At 42.1% G+C, this 17,354-nt stretch overlaps 1 protein-coding gene across 1 annotated transcript in view; it reads left to right on the top strand.

Annotated features, from left to right (window-relative positions):
- FNDC4 (fibronectin type III domain containing 4) overlaps positions 1-17,354 on the top strand; it is a 550,876-nt gene that overhangs the window by 197,234 nt on the left and 336,288 nt on the right. The window lies entirely within an intron of this gene.

Here is a 17,354-nt window from a genome sequence, read left to right as displayed (position 1 = left end):
TCTAAAAGTTTCAGCTTCTATTTCAGGAGATGGCCTTCTTCAGGGCCTACAATTTATCTCATGGTAATGAGCACCACTTGGTGTTTTGTTCTTGTCTGTTTATATGAGTGGATTATATTGGGTCTAGGCCAATAATGAGATTTATATGATTGGTTTCATGCCTGTAGTTGCACAATACAGAAAGAATGATAGAATGAAATGTAATTACGGGAGCTAGGATTAGTGAAAACATCCCACTCACTATATCTGCTTTTGACATATGTGGTTCTGTCATATAGCTACTTCTTTTCTATATACTGTGTTAAGTTAGCATGAGCTTATTAAATGTTTAAACGCCATTTTTTCTTTTGCTTCATTTGCACACGACACATAATTGTTATTTTAGCTTTCAACCTAGATAAGTGTTGTGATTTACTGGAGAATAATATGTTATTACTCTGATATCAGTTTTGCTCGGTACACTGTCTGCACAGTGAGTGCTGAAGGCTCCAAGGATAACTCGACACAGTGTTGTTGTGAGGTCTGATCTTCGCACCTTCATAGACATAACACACATGCTGCTGCCAAAATCTGGCTCGAAGCAGGTTTTATATTGCTTTGCTGAAAACACATACAACATACTTGATGGTGTTTCGCATGCAGAGAGCTGGTGGAAGATGATGTGATCCTCTGCCACTGAGATTTTGAGGTATGGGCCCGCTCTGCTAAAACCCAAATGAGACCTTCATAGATATAAAATACTATGCTAAATAGGGAGGGTGAGAATTAGGTGTTGTAAATTCCTGTACATTACAGCATTTTAGTATGCTGTCACCGTTCGCTTTCTATGGACTAGTAACTATGCTGATAACTTTGATTCTTATAATATGTTTGCTTGTATTATATAAGATACTGCGTTTGAGAACCCAGCATTAGTAAATAAATATTTCAAATATGCACTTGTCCTCTGTTACTCCACGTTCTGGTTTGAAATGATTATAGAGCGAAAGAGTGTTCATGTATTCCACGATACCTGAGGCATTCTAAGTTCATGTTCTGGTTTGTCTAAGCATTGGGAGTTTGTTATGACCAATGAGACACTGTAGCTAGCTCAGTAAGGGGATTTTGGGTACTGATGTGAGTTTTGGGTCACCCTAATTCACTGAGGTTCCAAATCTCTATGCACAGCTCTGTAGGAGAATGGAATCCCTGCTACAGTTCCTTACGTGCCAGAATGCAGCGGTGTTGGGTCGTTTGTAGAGGTGCACCCAGATGTTGTAATGTGAAGATAACAGTCATCCAGTAGTTAACATGATGTCAGGTTGCATAGTGACAGATTGGTGGTGTTCAGTTTTGCGGTGGTGGCTGGAGTACGACACACCCTCAGCATCAACGCCTCTGGCCACTGCACGTGACACGCCATCGACTACCAGGGAAGACGTGGGCAGGAGGTGGGCAGAGCACCCTAGAGAGATTGGGAAAGAAAACTGGAATATAAGGGGGGGTGCTTCCAGAATGGCACTGGGATGGGGGGACTAAAGTGGGCTTCACCTACGGTTCTAATTATGACAGTGAAGAGAGAAGGGGTCACAGATGTGTCTCCTGCGTCTTCCTTTCCACAGAAACATTGGCAAAGTCAATAGGTCTGGCTTTTCATTGGGGGAAGTGTGTGATAGCGTGTGTATGTTTGTGTGCGTACGAATGAGTGTGAGTGAGTAAATGAATGAGCATGTGTGTGTGTGTGCATGTATAACTGACACTGTGAGTACCAGATCGGTCTTCATAGAGTAGGGTGGGCTTCCCAGAACTAGACAAACACTATCTTTGTGAGGGCTGGTGTGTTATGAGGACCGGTCCTGGTAGTGTGTTCAGGTACTTTAAAGCAAGTGTATCAAAAGACTAAAAGTACAGTCACATTTGCTTTGGTCCACTTTATAACCTACGCACGCATGGAGTTGGAATAATAAATGCACACATGGCTGGTAATCATAATAATAGATATGTTATGGTGTGCGTGCATGCGTGCACATGTGCTTGTGTGTGTGTAGGCGAGCGCCTCTGTGGGTATATTTGTGTACATACGAGTGAGTGTGTGTGAGTAAATGAATGAGCAAGTGTGAGTGTATGCATGTGTGTGTTTGTGTGTGTGTGTGTAGGCAAGCATCTGTGTGTGTATGTTTTTGTGCATATAAGTGAGTGTGTGTGGGTAATTGAATGAGCAAGTGTGAGTATATGTGTGTGTGTATGTGTGTGGTTGAGCGTCTGTGTGTGTATGTTTGTGTGCACACGAGTGAGCGTGTGTGAGTAACTGATTGAGCATGTGTGAGTGTATGCATGTGTGTGTGTAGATGAGTGTCTCTGTTTATATATTTGTGTGCGTACAAGTGAGTGTGTGTGGGTAAATGAATGAGCGAGTGTGAGTGTATGTGTTTGTGAGTGGGTGTGTGAGTGTGTGTTTGTGTGTATACAAGCCTCTGTGTGTATGTTTGTGTGTGTACGAGTGAGTGTGCGTGGGTAAATGAATGAGAGAGTGTGTGTGAGTGTGTGTATGTGTGTGTTTATGAGCATCTGTGTGTATGTTTGTGTGCGTACGAGTGAGTGTGTGTGGGTAAATGAATGAGCGAGTGTGTGTGCGTGTGTGTATGTGTGCGTGTATACGAGCATCTGTGTGTATGTTTGTGTGCGTACGAGTGAGTGTTTGTGGGTAAATGAATGAACGAATGTGAGTGAGTGCATGTGTGTGTGTATGTATGCGAGCATCTGTGTGTGTGTTTGTGTGTGTACAAGTCAGTGTGTGTGGCTAAATCAATGAGCGAGTGCGAGTGTATGCGTGTGTGCATGTGTGAGTGTACCCCCTGTCCGCAGCTGTCCTATAAAGAACAGTAGTGAGTGCCTGCACCGGGCTTCATCAGTATGTGAGCCGGGAGGAGGGCTAGTCTCTGATCAGACTGCATAAGCAGAGGCGAGCTGACAAGGAGCCATGAGATGGACTTTGCATAATAGGTCAGGTGAACTGAAAAAGCCGACACAGATACTTTTGTTTGATGCAAGGCGAGCCCAGATAAGATCATTTGTGCCAGCAATGGATGAATTTTATATAGTTGATGAAAAACTGTTTGGAGAAGGTGAAAATGCGTGACTCAGAGCAGTGAAGGAAGCACCGTGGTGGTGAAACACTATGACGAGGATGCTGGAGATTGGACCAGAACCGGGTCCCACCCGCGTCTGCGTCTGGAACCAACACTGGTGCGCGCATGTTGGCGCTATGCACAAGGCACTGTGTACCAAATGCTTTTCTATTGAGGGAGCTTTAAAAAGAAAGTGATTTTGCAGAACTCAGCCTGGTGACTGCACAGTGAATGGTTGTGCTGATCACAGGTGGCGAGTGAGGAAGGAAATCCAGATGTGTAGGTGGACATGGCCAGAAGAGGCACAGCGGGGGGGCAGGCCCCCCTGACGTGTCCAAGTACAGGGGAAGGATGAAAGGACCTGTGGTAAGATCACAGATGGCCTCAAGGATGGTGGCGTCCAAGAGTGCATTTAGGGAAGTTTGCAAGTCTGCATCACTGTGCCAAGTCATACTGTGAGGTTGCACACAGGGCTGTTAACTTGTAGGTATAAACTACAGGGCGCAGGCATGAAACTAGTATTTGAATTGTAATGAAAACACAAAGCCTGTATGTTTAAAAAAATGTTTAGTAAGTGTTAAAATACAAGAGATAGAGTTGTGGGCATGTTATATTAGATTTTACTTTGTGATTGTTAAATCAAGTGCATACTTTGGTGCCCATTTGCTTCAAGGGCTGGTTTCTGAAAGGTGATAGAAAGTGCTTTGCTCAAACGATATCTGTGCACGTGCATGCAGACATTGGTCAAGTGAAGTGTGTGACCATTCGAAAGGCATACATGTTGGTTCTGTATGAAGCAATAGTGCACTGATGTTAGTTGGAATAGGATGGTAATAGCTCAATAGAATAGTTTTGGTGCAAAGGATTTGAGGTTGACGGTGGTTATGTTATATTTAAAAGGGTTAGGAGTGTTAGTGGGCAGTGCATGGCGTGTGTGTGTGCAAAGCAAATTGTTAAAGGGATGGCGTTGGTAGTGTTTACCAGTGTTTGTTAACAAGAGTCTTGTGTGGGTGTTTAGTAAAACACGGCAATAGCAGCAGAACATGGACAAAAGGCGAATCTCTTGTATTTTTGTGAAAGCCTGCACGCGGGCACATAGTTACTCTGTTGAGTGGCAGTAACAGTGGAACGGACACAAAAGGGCAGTATTTTGTTGCATCTGTAAGAAAAGCCACTGCAAGCCTATTTATGTGCAAGTCTTTATTTTGGACAGCAGCGTCAAAGACTTTAGCTCAAAGGGGTGATTAGTGAACCAGACTGTGGGGCATATTACCAAGCTGGGCGATAGGCAATTATCGCTGCTTTAGCGGCCGTTTTCGTCCGCTAAGCGGCGATAATTCTATTGCTCTATTAGCAAGCTGTAGCTAACAGCAGTTAGCGACAGCTTTAGGTGATAGCAAGCGGTTTGGGTCCCGCTTTGCATGACAGCGATATATATCGCTAATAACATGCAAAGTGGGCGTACTCAACCTGTTAGCGACTGAAAGCAGTCAATAACGTCGCTATCACCTATTAGCAAGGCAGGCATAGCGATGAAAATATTCCCACTATCGTCAAAAACCAACGCCTGCTCTGACCAGTTCTTAGCCATGTTATCCAATGGGAGGTGAATAACAAGGCTAAGAGCATTTTGTCACTAATGCATGAATATCGCTGTATTCTCAGCGATATTCACGCTATCGCCGGAAAATGTATCGCTTGGGAGATAAATGTTGCTAATAGCACGTTATCTCAGCGATAATTTCCAGCCATGCTTAGCGATAAAAAATTTGTTGCTAAGCCTAGTTAGCGATAAATATCGCTAATCGTTGGTAATATGCCCCCGTGTCTTTATGACATGCTAAGGTATCCAAACAGCACCCATTTCCTAAGGAAAATGGTCATAAACCATCAACTAAAATGGTTTTGTGTGAGCAAAGTAAATACTTCAAAGAACACACTCTGGGTTTCAACTACAAGCTACACATCATGCCCCATCGCCAGTCTAACAGAACGACTGCTTGGATCCCCCCATGAAAACCTAATGGGAAGACAAAAGGGACAGACAGTGCAACCATTCACCCAATGCTATGGCATTAATGAGAAGTCTATCCCCAAAATTACAAGCCATGAAAATACATGAAAACCAATTCCTGAAATGGACTGACTCAAAGCCACTCTCTCTCTTTGTGCACTTCTGCCTGTTGTGCGTATTTCGATGCTTTTATGAGATAATGTGGGCAGACAGCTGCAGCTCTCTAGCCAAACCTAAAAATACCTGCTTAAGAATGTTCTTACCGTGAACATGCAGCAGGTGGATTGGTGGCGCACCAGGACTTCGCTGCCGAAATTGGTAATATTGGTGACAATGCATCAGAACTAAGGCCTTATTCCAATGGCGGTCCGACGAGAGTCCGACCGCCATCGCAGCGGGAATGAGACCGCCCAACAAGGCGCCGTGTAGACGGTCGGAAACTGCCTTTTTCTACTGTGGCTTGTGTTGTGGCCCAGAAAAGAGCCGCAGCACAAACCGAGGTAGAAAAAGGCATTTTTCGAACCTCCATGCACCATGTGCCTGGCCAACGGTGCATGGATGTTTGGGGGGCACCACATGTGCCCCCTTTGCACTTAGCAGTGGTCCATGTGGGACTGCTTGGGGCCCCCAAAGTCCTTTTCCAGCTGCATTTCCATGGCAGTGGGACCCCAATGAAAAGGCAGTCGGAAAGAGACATCCTAATCCGTACATCGGTGCCTGCGCAGGGATAGGAGTCCGACCGCTGCCCCGACGGGTTCCTTGAGCCTGTCGGAGGAGGCAGTCTTTCCCCCGACATCATTGCTCCAACGGCTGGAATTGTAATCCTGTGGGCGGCCCGATGCCCTGGATGTCAGGTGGCCCACCACTGATGACCTGCCGGTGCCGGCCCACCTGACATCAAAAGGAGGGCCTAAGTGTCTGCACTGTAGACTTCTTCTAGGCTCACCCACACCGCCAGGATTTTGCAGAGAAAAAAACAACTTGAAAAGCACAGGTTACCGCAGTCAGGGGGTGTTTTCTGAATGCTTGGAGGAACCTGTTGGTGTTTGGATCTGGTGAGGCGTCCAATCACACCCACTGCGAGTGAAGCACTCTCAGCTGCAGGAACTCCCGCCGCTGCGTTGGCGCAGTTTCGTCACGCGATATAACGTGATGTGATAGAAGCTGATGTGATGTCACATCACGTTACATCATGAGATCTTATATTCTGCTGTGTTATGTAATGTGTGCAGCACAGTTATGTCTCCTGAGGGGTGTAACAAGGGATTGAGAATGGTTCACCTGTGAACAGCAGAGGAAACTAGAGAGAGAGAAGCTGCCCTCTGACACGGGTACTAAGTGTGAAACAGCATGAGTGGGGGGGGGAGAGCTCCAGTGCAGAACCCAACGTGAGAATGTAGACCACAACAATAGAGCATTGAAAACACGGAGTGTGGACACAGACCGTGGGATATGATCTGACTATTACAGCGACACCTGCAAAAAGGGCTGACATGCTTCAGTCCCACTTACCTCCAATTCTAGGACTTGGTTACATTATTAAGGTTTGTTTGCAGCCTTCATTTTAGCAGATTTTCTGCTTTTCCTTTACATTGTTCTCATGTCACACCAGAGAGGGTGTATGTGGTCACATGGAAGCGTCTCGTGGCCTGCTGACCTTTCGATTAGATTAATTTACCTCTCTTCTTTCAAGGCAATGGGTTTTATTTTTCCTCACCTTTATGCCTGCAGGCATTCCTACTTTGGAGTATTTCATATTTTCGTTTTAGGAGTTATTGATCATATTCTTCAAAAAATATGGGCTGTGAGTCTCTCCGCCGTGCCAGCCACTGTGGGCGAGCAGGAGGCAGAAGGACCCAGGATAGCCAGTGAAAGGCCACAAGAAAGCCCTGCAGAGTCGCCCACAATGTGCACCCCCTTTATTGTCTTTCAGAACTTCTCTCGTGGTTGTAGGAGGCAGTTCCACAGCTGCATCAGGGCCAGATGATACTTAAAATGTGAGCCAAGTTGCGCGTCTACTTCCTTGGGAAACGGTACTATACCTGCCACTACTACTAGATAGACACGGCCTCATGTACAAGACCATTGCGCTGCTGGTTGGTCACTTTTTTGTCCCATCGGCGTGCACTGTCTTGCCTATATTTACAAGGCCACGTAAAGTCACCCTGCATGACTTTTCATGGCCTTTTAGAATGGGCCCTTTCAGGCATTACTCTGCATAAAAGTGGTGTTCCATGGTGGTTGCTGTGGTGTTCCATGGATGTTGCTGTGGTGTTCCATGGTGGTTGCTGTGGTGTTCCATGGTGGTTGCTGTGGTGTTCCATGGTGGTTGCTGTGGGGTTCCCTGGTGGTTGCTGCGGTGTTCCTACGCAACAGACATCCATGGATCCGGGCACAATATTTTGTAAAGCTGGGAATGCATGTGAATCCTGGGCGCAGGAGTGGCGCATCCAGGACAAATACTTTCATTTCTTCTTCTAGAGAGAGGAAAATGACATGAATTATTTTTTTGTGTGCAGGAAGGTGTCCTTTCTTACACAAAAACAATCATCCCGGAAATGCAGGCACCCTTGCAACAGGACGCAAGTGTGTCTGCGTTGGTGCTTGGCTGCTGTGTGTGCGCCACGCAGGGGAGAAGCGGTACAAAAGGGGGTGGTGATGGCACAGGGTCAGACTGATTTGCATATAGCCATGTCTGAACTGGGGTGGCAGAGTGGGCTAAAGAACGGTGATGGATTAAACCCAGATCTCTTGACTGGGTGTGAGTGTCTGATTGATTCAGAAGCTCCGTCCATCACCAACCCCTTTTGTACCGCTTTTGGCCGCCATAAGTGTGGCAGGGTATACTCAGACGTGAGTCCCTTGCTCACTTTGCCACTGGATTCAAGCAAGCCGGGCTGAAGAAGGGTGGAATGCCAGAAACCGGTCCTCGGAAGCTTTTTTCCGGTCCAGGGAAGACATGGCTTGGCAGTTCGGGCTGCACTGTTCCCATGAGGCACAGGGTCAGACTGATTTGCATATAGCCATGTCTGAACTGGGGTGGCAGAGTGGGCTAAAGAACGGTGATGGATTAAACCCAGATCTCTTGACTGGGTGTGAGTGTCTGATTGATTCAGCAGCTCCGTCCATCACCAACCCCTTTTGTAATGCAGGGGAGAAGGACAGGAGAGCACCGTATCGTATACGTTGCATTCCTGCCATGCATAATGCAGCACACATAGAAACGAGGTGAAATAAAGGTATTTCTCCTCGTTGCGCCACTTTTACGCCTCCCCTAGGGAGGCGTCAGAATCTGACACATTTCAAGATTTAAGAAGCCTTGTAAATCTGGAAATGCATCGGATTCCATGGGTGTTGCTCGGAACACCCACAGGAACACCCATGGAACGCCCCTTTCACATATTGAGTGAAAGAGGGCTATATTTACAAGGCAATGAAAATCCACCCAGGGTGGCTTTGCGTGGCCTTGTAAATATGGGCCAGCACAATGCGCCACTGGAGCGTCAAAAAGAGTGATGCTCCGGTGTCGCAAGGTGCTTTTAAATATGCACCCATGTTTGGTGGCGTGTGAGCGCACCATAGCCAGAGTGTGGTGCTGCACACATTGTGACATGTTCTACTGCTCTTCACAAAGAACCCTCCTGCCCTGGGACGCTTCCCTCTATTTCTGTCTTCTGTCCCATATTTTATTATTCCAAACCAACCCCCTGGGCATTTAGCATGTCTCCCCTCTTCATGTACCTCAGCATAGTCAGTGGGAAGCTGGCATCCCTGTGATTGGGGCGGTTCTGGGCCTTTTCTTCACTTTAATGAGCTACAAGGCATCACTTCTCACCATTAATGGACACCTTGGGAAATCACAGACTATCAGCCACCTTCATCTTAAATCCACAGAGACCTCATGTCTTCATCAACAGTTGTGCTCTCCCTTACCATGAACCAGTGTCTTTCTTCCCGCTCACTCACTCAGGGCGAGCATATGCTATTTCACTCCTCAACAATATCCTCACAATCTAACCATTCCAAAGCTCCCACATGTCTGCTAGTTTTCCCTTTATTTGGAGTATTCACACAGAATGAGAGCTAAGGCTGAGCACGTGGTTATGCAAATGTTTATCAAGGCAGAGTCATGGGCCGTCAGAAGCAGAGCCGTGGTTATGCAAATGATCACCGCGGCTGAGGCAATGGCCATCAGAAGCGCAGCCCGCGGTTATGCAAATGATCACCGCGGCAGAGGCAATGGCCATCAGAAGCGAAGCCCGCGGTTATGCAAATGTTCACAAAGAGGCGTCATTGGCCTCCAGGGATTTTCGTCTGCGTTCCGAAGTGTTTGCAGCCTCTTCTGTTGCTGTTTCTTTTTTATTTGTACCTAATTAAAGTTTAATGGCCTTTAAGCAGCCTGCTATGTTATTTTGGACCAAATTGATTTTCTTTTATGGAATTCCCCTCAGGTCGGGGTTATCCGTGTGCTCATGTGTGCGCCTTTCTGCTGTTGCACTCCAATAGAAGCCCATGTTCTGGTGTAAACTTGGGCTTCTATTGGAATTCTCTGGAATTCTCAGGAGCCTAATATCAAGCCCATTAGTTTCTTGCCGCTAAAGCGGCGATAATTTTAACTCCGTCCTTGTAAATATGCCCCTTAGTCTTCGTGTACACAAGTCTGTCTGTCTGAGCTGCTCTCGTCACGTAGGTGAAGGCCCGGGCTTCCGTGACGCATGTCAATAGAAGCTTTTCAATGATCGGATACGAGTTACATCCAAATTAAAATGTTTAAACTTTAAGTCAGAACATTTCATTTCAGCACAGAACATTTCATTGGCGGAAGCTGTAACTTATAGTTGAGTTTTCTTTTTTAGTTTGAAAAGAAACACTTTATTAATGCAACAAAATGTATACAATCAGTTGAATGTAAAACATGCCATAAACAATAATTAAAGAACTAGTTATGCAATAAAGGTCAATATAATCATAACTGCAGCATATATAAAAGAGGAAACAACAAAAAGAGGTAGGGTTAATATGTCAATATTGTGAGCATAACAACAAAAGATGAGAACAGCATAAATATAATAAAAATATTGATAATTTAAAAGGATAAAAAACTGTAGAATATGGTAAAGGAGAAGAAGAGTAACAAGAAATTCATGGTGGTTTGGGGACTTCTTCCAACAGTGGATGGCGGTGATTAAAATTCCGAGCGGAAGTATCCAATAAAATAGTTATAGGGGACCACATATGTTCTCTTTTTAGAAGAAGAGATAAAGGGGAAATGTATGCAAGATCGAGTCGGTGGTTGAAGCAAACACTGTACCACCAAGCTTGAAAAGAAAGTTGAATAGATTGTTTCCCATTTTTAGTTATTTGTTGGTAAAGCAACAGCAATCAGTGGGTCTTTAATAGAAGCATTACATGTGAGAGACTACCAAAGATCAGTAAGTGTCCCAAGAGAAATGTGTATAGGAGAGAATGGAAAATGAGTGTGAAAAATGGTATTAATTTGAGATCACGCTTTCAATCAAAGTTGAGAAGTGTATGGACATGAAAAAAAGCATATGAAATAAATCAGCATGAAAAGAAATACACGTCCAACAATTTGGGGCAAAATTAGGATTACATTTATGTAGAGTAGCTGGAGTAATCATGAGTCTGGTATATAAAAAGAAAAGTGTTCGAGTTGTACTTGCTGATCTTAAGGTCTTACAGAGCTTTAGCCACAGTTTATCCCAGAACAAAGTGGACCACGAGGTGTGAAAGTCTTGTTTCAATTGCAGTTCAATGTTTGTCTTATTCCTGAGATCCGGAATGTTATTAAGGAGTTTATAAATAGAAGAGGCAATTGGTTGAGCACCTAAAATTGGGAGTATATTGTGTTGAGGTAATAAGGTTGGAGAAATTGAGGCTAGTGAGGACAAGGAGGTGGATATGAGTCGGATTAAAACATTTAATTTGTTACAATATGATTTTGGTAAATCAAATCGTGATTGTGCTCTTGGAAATGTAATAAAATTCTCATGTAATAAAGTTGATGAACCCAAAGTACACCTTTATTTCACCACGACTTCCAAAAGATAGGTTTATTGTTATTTTTTTTAAGTTGATTATGCCAGATTGAGGATTGGAGAAATTGGTCAGTGTCCGAAAGGTGTGAAAAGAGTATGGATTGAAAAAGTTTGTAAGTAGTTTTGATTATATGAGAGGATAAATAGTGAGTTTTATGAGTAAAAGAAAGGCATTCTTGAAACATAAAAAGGAGAGAGAAAAGAAAGCTCAATATCTTTCCACAATGGTAAGAAATCCGAAGTTGAATACTATAGACATTTAGAGATTTGTTTTATAAGGAAAGTATTATCATATGTTTGAAAATCAGGAATGTTTACCCAGCATGTGATTTGTTGTGTTTAGGAATGAGCAGAGATAAACAAAAAATTGTATGATTCCATAAAAGAGAAGATAATATAGAATAAATCTTTTTGAAAAAATAAGAGGGGATAGTAAAAGGAATTGCAGCAATAGTGTAAAAGACTGGAGGGCCAAGCACCATTTCATTGGTATCCAATCTATCTCACCAAGATAAATATAGAGGGTGCCATTTAGAAATTGAATTAGATAACGTAGAAAGAACTTGATTCATATTTAAAGTTAGAGTATGTTTTACAGAAGGAGCAAACCAAAGCTCCAAGTATTACATTTTTGGGGCATTCCATGAAAAATTAGTAGAATAAATATCTTGTTTAAAAAAAAGAATATTCAAAAGAAGGATTTCACATTCATCAGGGTTCAATTTATAGCCACAACGCAAAGAAAATGTATCAACTTCCGCAATAAAGACTAGGAGAGAAGACTGGTTTAGACAAAAATGATAAAATATCATCAGCATAGACACTGATCTTAATGTGTGCATTATCATGTTGAAAGCCATATATGTTTGAATTAGGTTTAAGTTAAGCTAGAAAAGGTTCTAATGCAAAAAGAAAAAGAAAAGGGGAAAGAGGACATCCTTGACGAACCTCCCCTTTTATGGAAAGGAGGTGGATTGGAACTGTTAGCAAAAATAGAAGCTCTTGGAGCAGTATATAATAAAGACATAGTAGAGATAATTTTAGAACTAAAACCAAACCAAGAAACTCTATGAAAAATAAAAGACCAATCTATTCGGTCAAAACCCGTTTCTGCATCAAGAGAAATGGCTGTTAGGGAGCTAGGGTATTTATTAGACTTATTTAAAATGTTAAAGAAAACTCTAGTATCATCAGAAATATTTCTACCTTTATTGAAACCTGACTGTTCTCTAAAGATAATAGAAGGCAACAGTGGATCTAGTCGAAGCGCAAGAATTTTAGCAAATATTTTATAGCTGGTATTAACTAAAGAAATTGCTCTATAATTTTTACAAAAATTAGGGTCTTTTCCTTCCTTAGTGATTCGACAAATAAGAGCTTTTTGAAAAGTTACGCTGGAGACTTGAGAAGTAATTAAATGTAGAAATATAGAATGAAGATTTGGAAGAAGAAATTTAGAGAACTGGGAGTAAAATTCTACAGGAAATCCATCCGGACCACCCAGTCTTAATGCACTTTAAAGCATTAGAAATGTCTTTTACAGAAATATCTCTTTCGATTTATATAAAATCTAGATCATTTTGAGATTGTTTTAGTAGGGAAGATAGCATTGTATATCGGGTGAGTCTGGAATAGTTTCGGAGGTATAGAGAGTAGTATAATATGTTTTGAATTCCTCTAAAATATCTGTATCTTTAACAATTGGAGATAAGTTAGGATGTACGATATAATCAATGCTTGTACGTTCCTTTCTGATGTTAAAATATGTGTATTGACACAAAACTTATTGAAGTTTTCCTGCTTTGTTTTGACCTCCATAATAACAGGTGCTACCTCTGAGAAGGTAAGAGTCAGCGTTTTCCGTAGATAATTTATTATATTGAATTTTTTAAACTATTAAGATCCATTTTACAATTAGAATTTGTATAGAACAATTCTAACTGTTTTATGCGTTTAAGAATTTCAAGCGCCTTTTGAGAGTTACGTTTTTTCTTTTGAGCAACATAGGATATAATAAAATCTCAAGCTGAAGCTTTAAATGAATCCCATACAACCAGGAAGGATACGTCCAAGGAAATATCACGATTAAAAAAGTTAGTAATGAAGGACTCAAAAGCAGAGGTGAAAATCTGGTCAATTAGTAATAAAGTATTAAAGCATCATCTTCGATTGGTTTTAGCAATAGGGGGCAATTCTAAATCTAAAATTACTGGAGCATGGTCCAAAATTAATATGGAGCCAATGTCTGAATGCAATATGTGCTGTGTTAGCGATTTAGAGACAAATAAATAATCTATACGGTATTGAGATAGATGAGTAGGTGAGAAGAATGTATATTCTGGTAATTGTGGGTTACACAGTCTCCAGGAATCAACAAGAGAACTGTGAGTAATTAGTGTAGTAAAGCATTACTGCATTAAAGACGGGACAAAAGGTACCGTAGACGTATGGTCTATGTATGGATCAACAACTAAATTACAATCACCACCAAAAATAACATATTGTGTAGAAATAGACATCAACTGAGTAGATATGTCAGGCTAGAAATTATCATCAGTTTTAGTAGGTGCATTAACATTTAACAAAGAAATAGGTACATTATTAACTTTAAGATGAACAATCAACTAGTGACTCACATCAACTGAATTCTAAGAAAGAAGGAAAACTTTAAGTTTTTTGTGACAAAGAATCGTCACCCCATTTCTTTTACCCGTACCTGGTGAAGAAAAAACATTTCCCACCCATTGGCGTTTTGGCTTTAAAACCTCTGAAGCAGCTATGTGAGTTTCTTGTAAAAATACAATATCTGATTTAAGATTAGATAGATGTGCAATAACTCTTTGTCACTTAATGGGCGAACCCAAACCTTTAACATACAAAAAATTAGAAGCAATGTCATTAAACAAGATATAAAAGAGAACTAGAAATGACTAATATATACCTGTAGTAAAACTTGAGACATCAAAAATAATAGAAAACTAAGCTCTCAGGCAGATGTGGAGATAGAGAAGTATTAAAAGAGTTTGTGATAGAGGAAGAAAAGAGGAAGAATTATAGTTGAGTTCTGACTCCCACTGGCAGCTGAGGGAAAAAGCAGGTCATGTCACAGCGCTTATTTAAAGCAGCTGTCTTTAACATTAAAACAAAATGTTGTTTTTCTTTCTTCTGCTCGGCTTTTCTAGCTGTAAAGTGACAAGCCGAAATGAGATATTTATGGCAACAAGCTTATTTTTTGCACTCATTACGTAATTGGAAAAAAGTTAGAATCTTTCTGCATGTTTCTGCACATTCTGAGCTACAATTACTTTTTTTTTAAACTGACTTGTGTTAAATTAATTTTAATATCTACTTGCAAGAACTATTTCACAGCTTTTTTAATGTGATTACTTTTCCACCAAAGATTCTATTTTTATTGTTCATGTTTGCAGACCTTCTCTCTCTTTTTAATGAAAGAGATACGTACTGAGGATTTAAGAGGTTTGTGGGAAAGGTGATGGTGTGACCATGTCTTAGAAGGAATAAAGTACCCATGTTATATATAACAAGAAAATTGCAAGTCACCTTGGAGTTACATAACGTTATAAATGAACATAGCCTTCAGCCTCATTCCTCTATATGATGATGGAACTGCTTGGTGACTTACAATATCCATATAATGTATGGCTGGGGATACTTTAACCATCTAGAATGTAATGCAGTGTTGGTGAAATTATCTGAGTTTCATTTTTTTATTTTGGAATACTTTAGGGTCAGTTTCAATTAAATTAAATGTTATGCCATTTAATTTAATGTCATTTCAATTTAGCACTATGTTTATGGCTAGTGTTACTTAAAAATCATGCATTTAAGCTAATCATAATAAATCCTGTATTTAAATTAAATTTCATTTAATTTATGGCTAGGATTATATGCCTTAAATCATTGACATTAATTTACTAGAGGGTTTGCTTTAGGACTAAGGAAAGTGCAAGTTTAATTTAAAGTCATTACATTTAATTTATTTCAAATTAACGGTTGGCACGGTTACAAGTTCGCTTATTTTTAAAATGTATTTTATTTAACATTGGATTAGAGTTAGGCAAGCATTTCATTTTATTACTACTCATATGTAATTACATTGCATTTCATTCACGTTTAGCTTTGGAGGTAAGCTTGGGGTAGGAAAATCTGGTCGAATTGATGATGTCGAAGCTATGGTCATGTTAAGATTATTATAATGCTAGTGATTGAATTAATGGTGAGCAGAAGGAATGTTGGTTGAATTAAAGACGTCAAACCCACCTTTCCCTGGGCCGGATTACGATCTTGGCTGATGGGATACTCTGTTACAAATGTGACGGATATTCCGTCCGCCGTATTACAAGTTCTGTACGACATAATGGGATTGGAATTTGTCGGACAAGATATCCGTAAGTTTGTGGTGGAGTTACCCTGTCCGCCAAGATTGTATTAAGGCCACAAGTCATTCAGTCAGATGGCACGCTGATATTGACAGCAGAAAGAGAGGCCCACTCCATCTAGGCTGTTTGCGGTCCTGGCTGTCACACCACCAGACATTCTGAGATACCCAGCTCTGTTTGTCTCCTAGACCGTACTCCCCTGTGCGCTAAAATTGGACGAAGTCAGTGGGCATTGCTATCCTACGGGGCGGGTTCAGGACTTTGTTTCCAGCCTCAGAGACCCACTGGTCTCGTATCTTGTCACTGTGGGGTTTCGCAGCTGTGGGGGAACAACTCAGATCACTGGTGTTTCAGAATCTGCCCAAAATGCCACAAAGCACAAAGATGTTTAAAGCACTCAAAAACCTATCTGGTAAAATTGGATTCCCACCTACAGCCATGATGGCTTTAGGGTGGCAAAGAAACAGTCCAGTGTCATAGTTCCAGGGTAGAGTTAATTGGGCGTACTGGATGACCAGTAATCGGCCACTGGGTATTGTTAAAGAAAGGCATTGTAGCCCACCAACTTGTCTTCAAAGTCAACATCACAGACATCAGAGGCGGGCTGATATGCAATGTTACTGCCTCTGGACACCCACAGGATCCCGGACACCCACCAGGTTGCGCCTCTTGTCCGGCACTTATACAGACCCACCACTCACTATGCACTCGCAAATGGCACATCCTCCACTCATATGTGTCTCAACCACTATATACTCGGCACTCAGATACGTCTCAACCACCTACCCTGCAAACTTACACCCTGCACTCACCCACTGCTCATACTACACTCATAAAGAGCTCAGCGACCTCTAGCCATGCACTCACATACCACTAAACCCACCATGACTATTAAACTTTCACTCACCCACTTCATCCTGCACACTCATACACCTCTCATCTACACCCACTCACTGCTCCCCTTATACACGCAGTTGCTCACGCTACACAAACACCTCTCACCTTCTACCTACACACACTGCTCATTCTGCACTCTCACACACCTCAAAGCATTTAATTGCATACTTCTTACCCTGCACTCACACACCTTTCACCCTGCATGCTAAACTCTCACTTTGCAGTTACACGACTCGCATACTACTCAACCTGCACTCACATCACTAACACACCACTCATGCTGACTGCTCAGCCATCACTCATATACCACACCCCTGCACACTCAAAGATGCTATTTTGAGAGAAGAGGCTTTGTAGGAAGTGAGAGAATAAGAAGCTTCACAAAGTGATAGGGGTTTAAAACAAATTAGACACCCCTACCCCAAAGACAGGGAATCTGGAAAGGTCTGGTTGGAGAAACAACAACACTTAGTGCTCCATTCAGGGTGGCCTAGCAGGGAAATAATTTCACACTTCACTCCATGCACACCAGATGAGAACCCAGACACACACTCCATGCACACCAGATGAGAACCCAGACACACAGTCCATGCACATCAGATGTAAACCCAGACACACACTCTATGGACATCAGAGGTGAACCCAGACACACACTCCATGCACATCAGAGGTAAACAGACACACCTTCCATGCACATCACATCTAAACCCAGACACAAGAACCATGCACATCAGAGGTGAACCCAGCCACACACCCCATGCACATCAGATAGAAACCCAGACACACACTCCATGCACACCAGATGAGAAACCAGATACACAGTCCATGCACGTCAGATGTAAACCCAGACACACACTCTATGCACATCAGAGGTGAA

Source organism: Lissotriton vulgaris, chromosome 6 (genome assembly GCF_964263255.1).
Source record: "Lissotriton vulgaris chromosome 6, aLisVul1.2, whole genome shotgun sequence".
Classification (NCBI taxonomy): Eukaryota; Metazoa; Chordata; class Amphibia; order Caudata; family Salamandridae; genus Lissotriton; species Lissotriton vulgaris.
The sequence above is the reverse complement of the archived record's forward strand: the minus strand, read 5'-3'. Positions and strand labels throughout refer to the sequence as shown.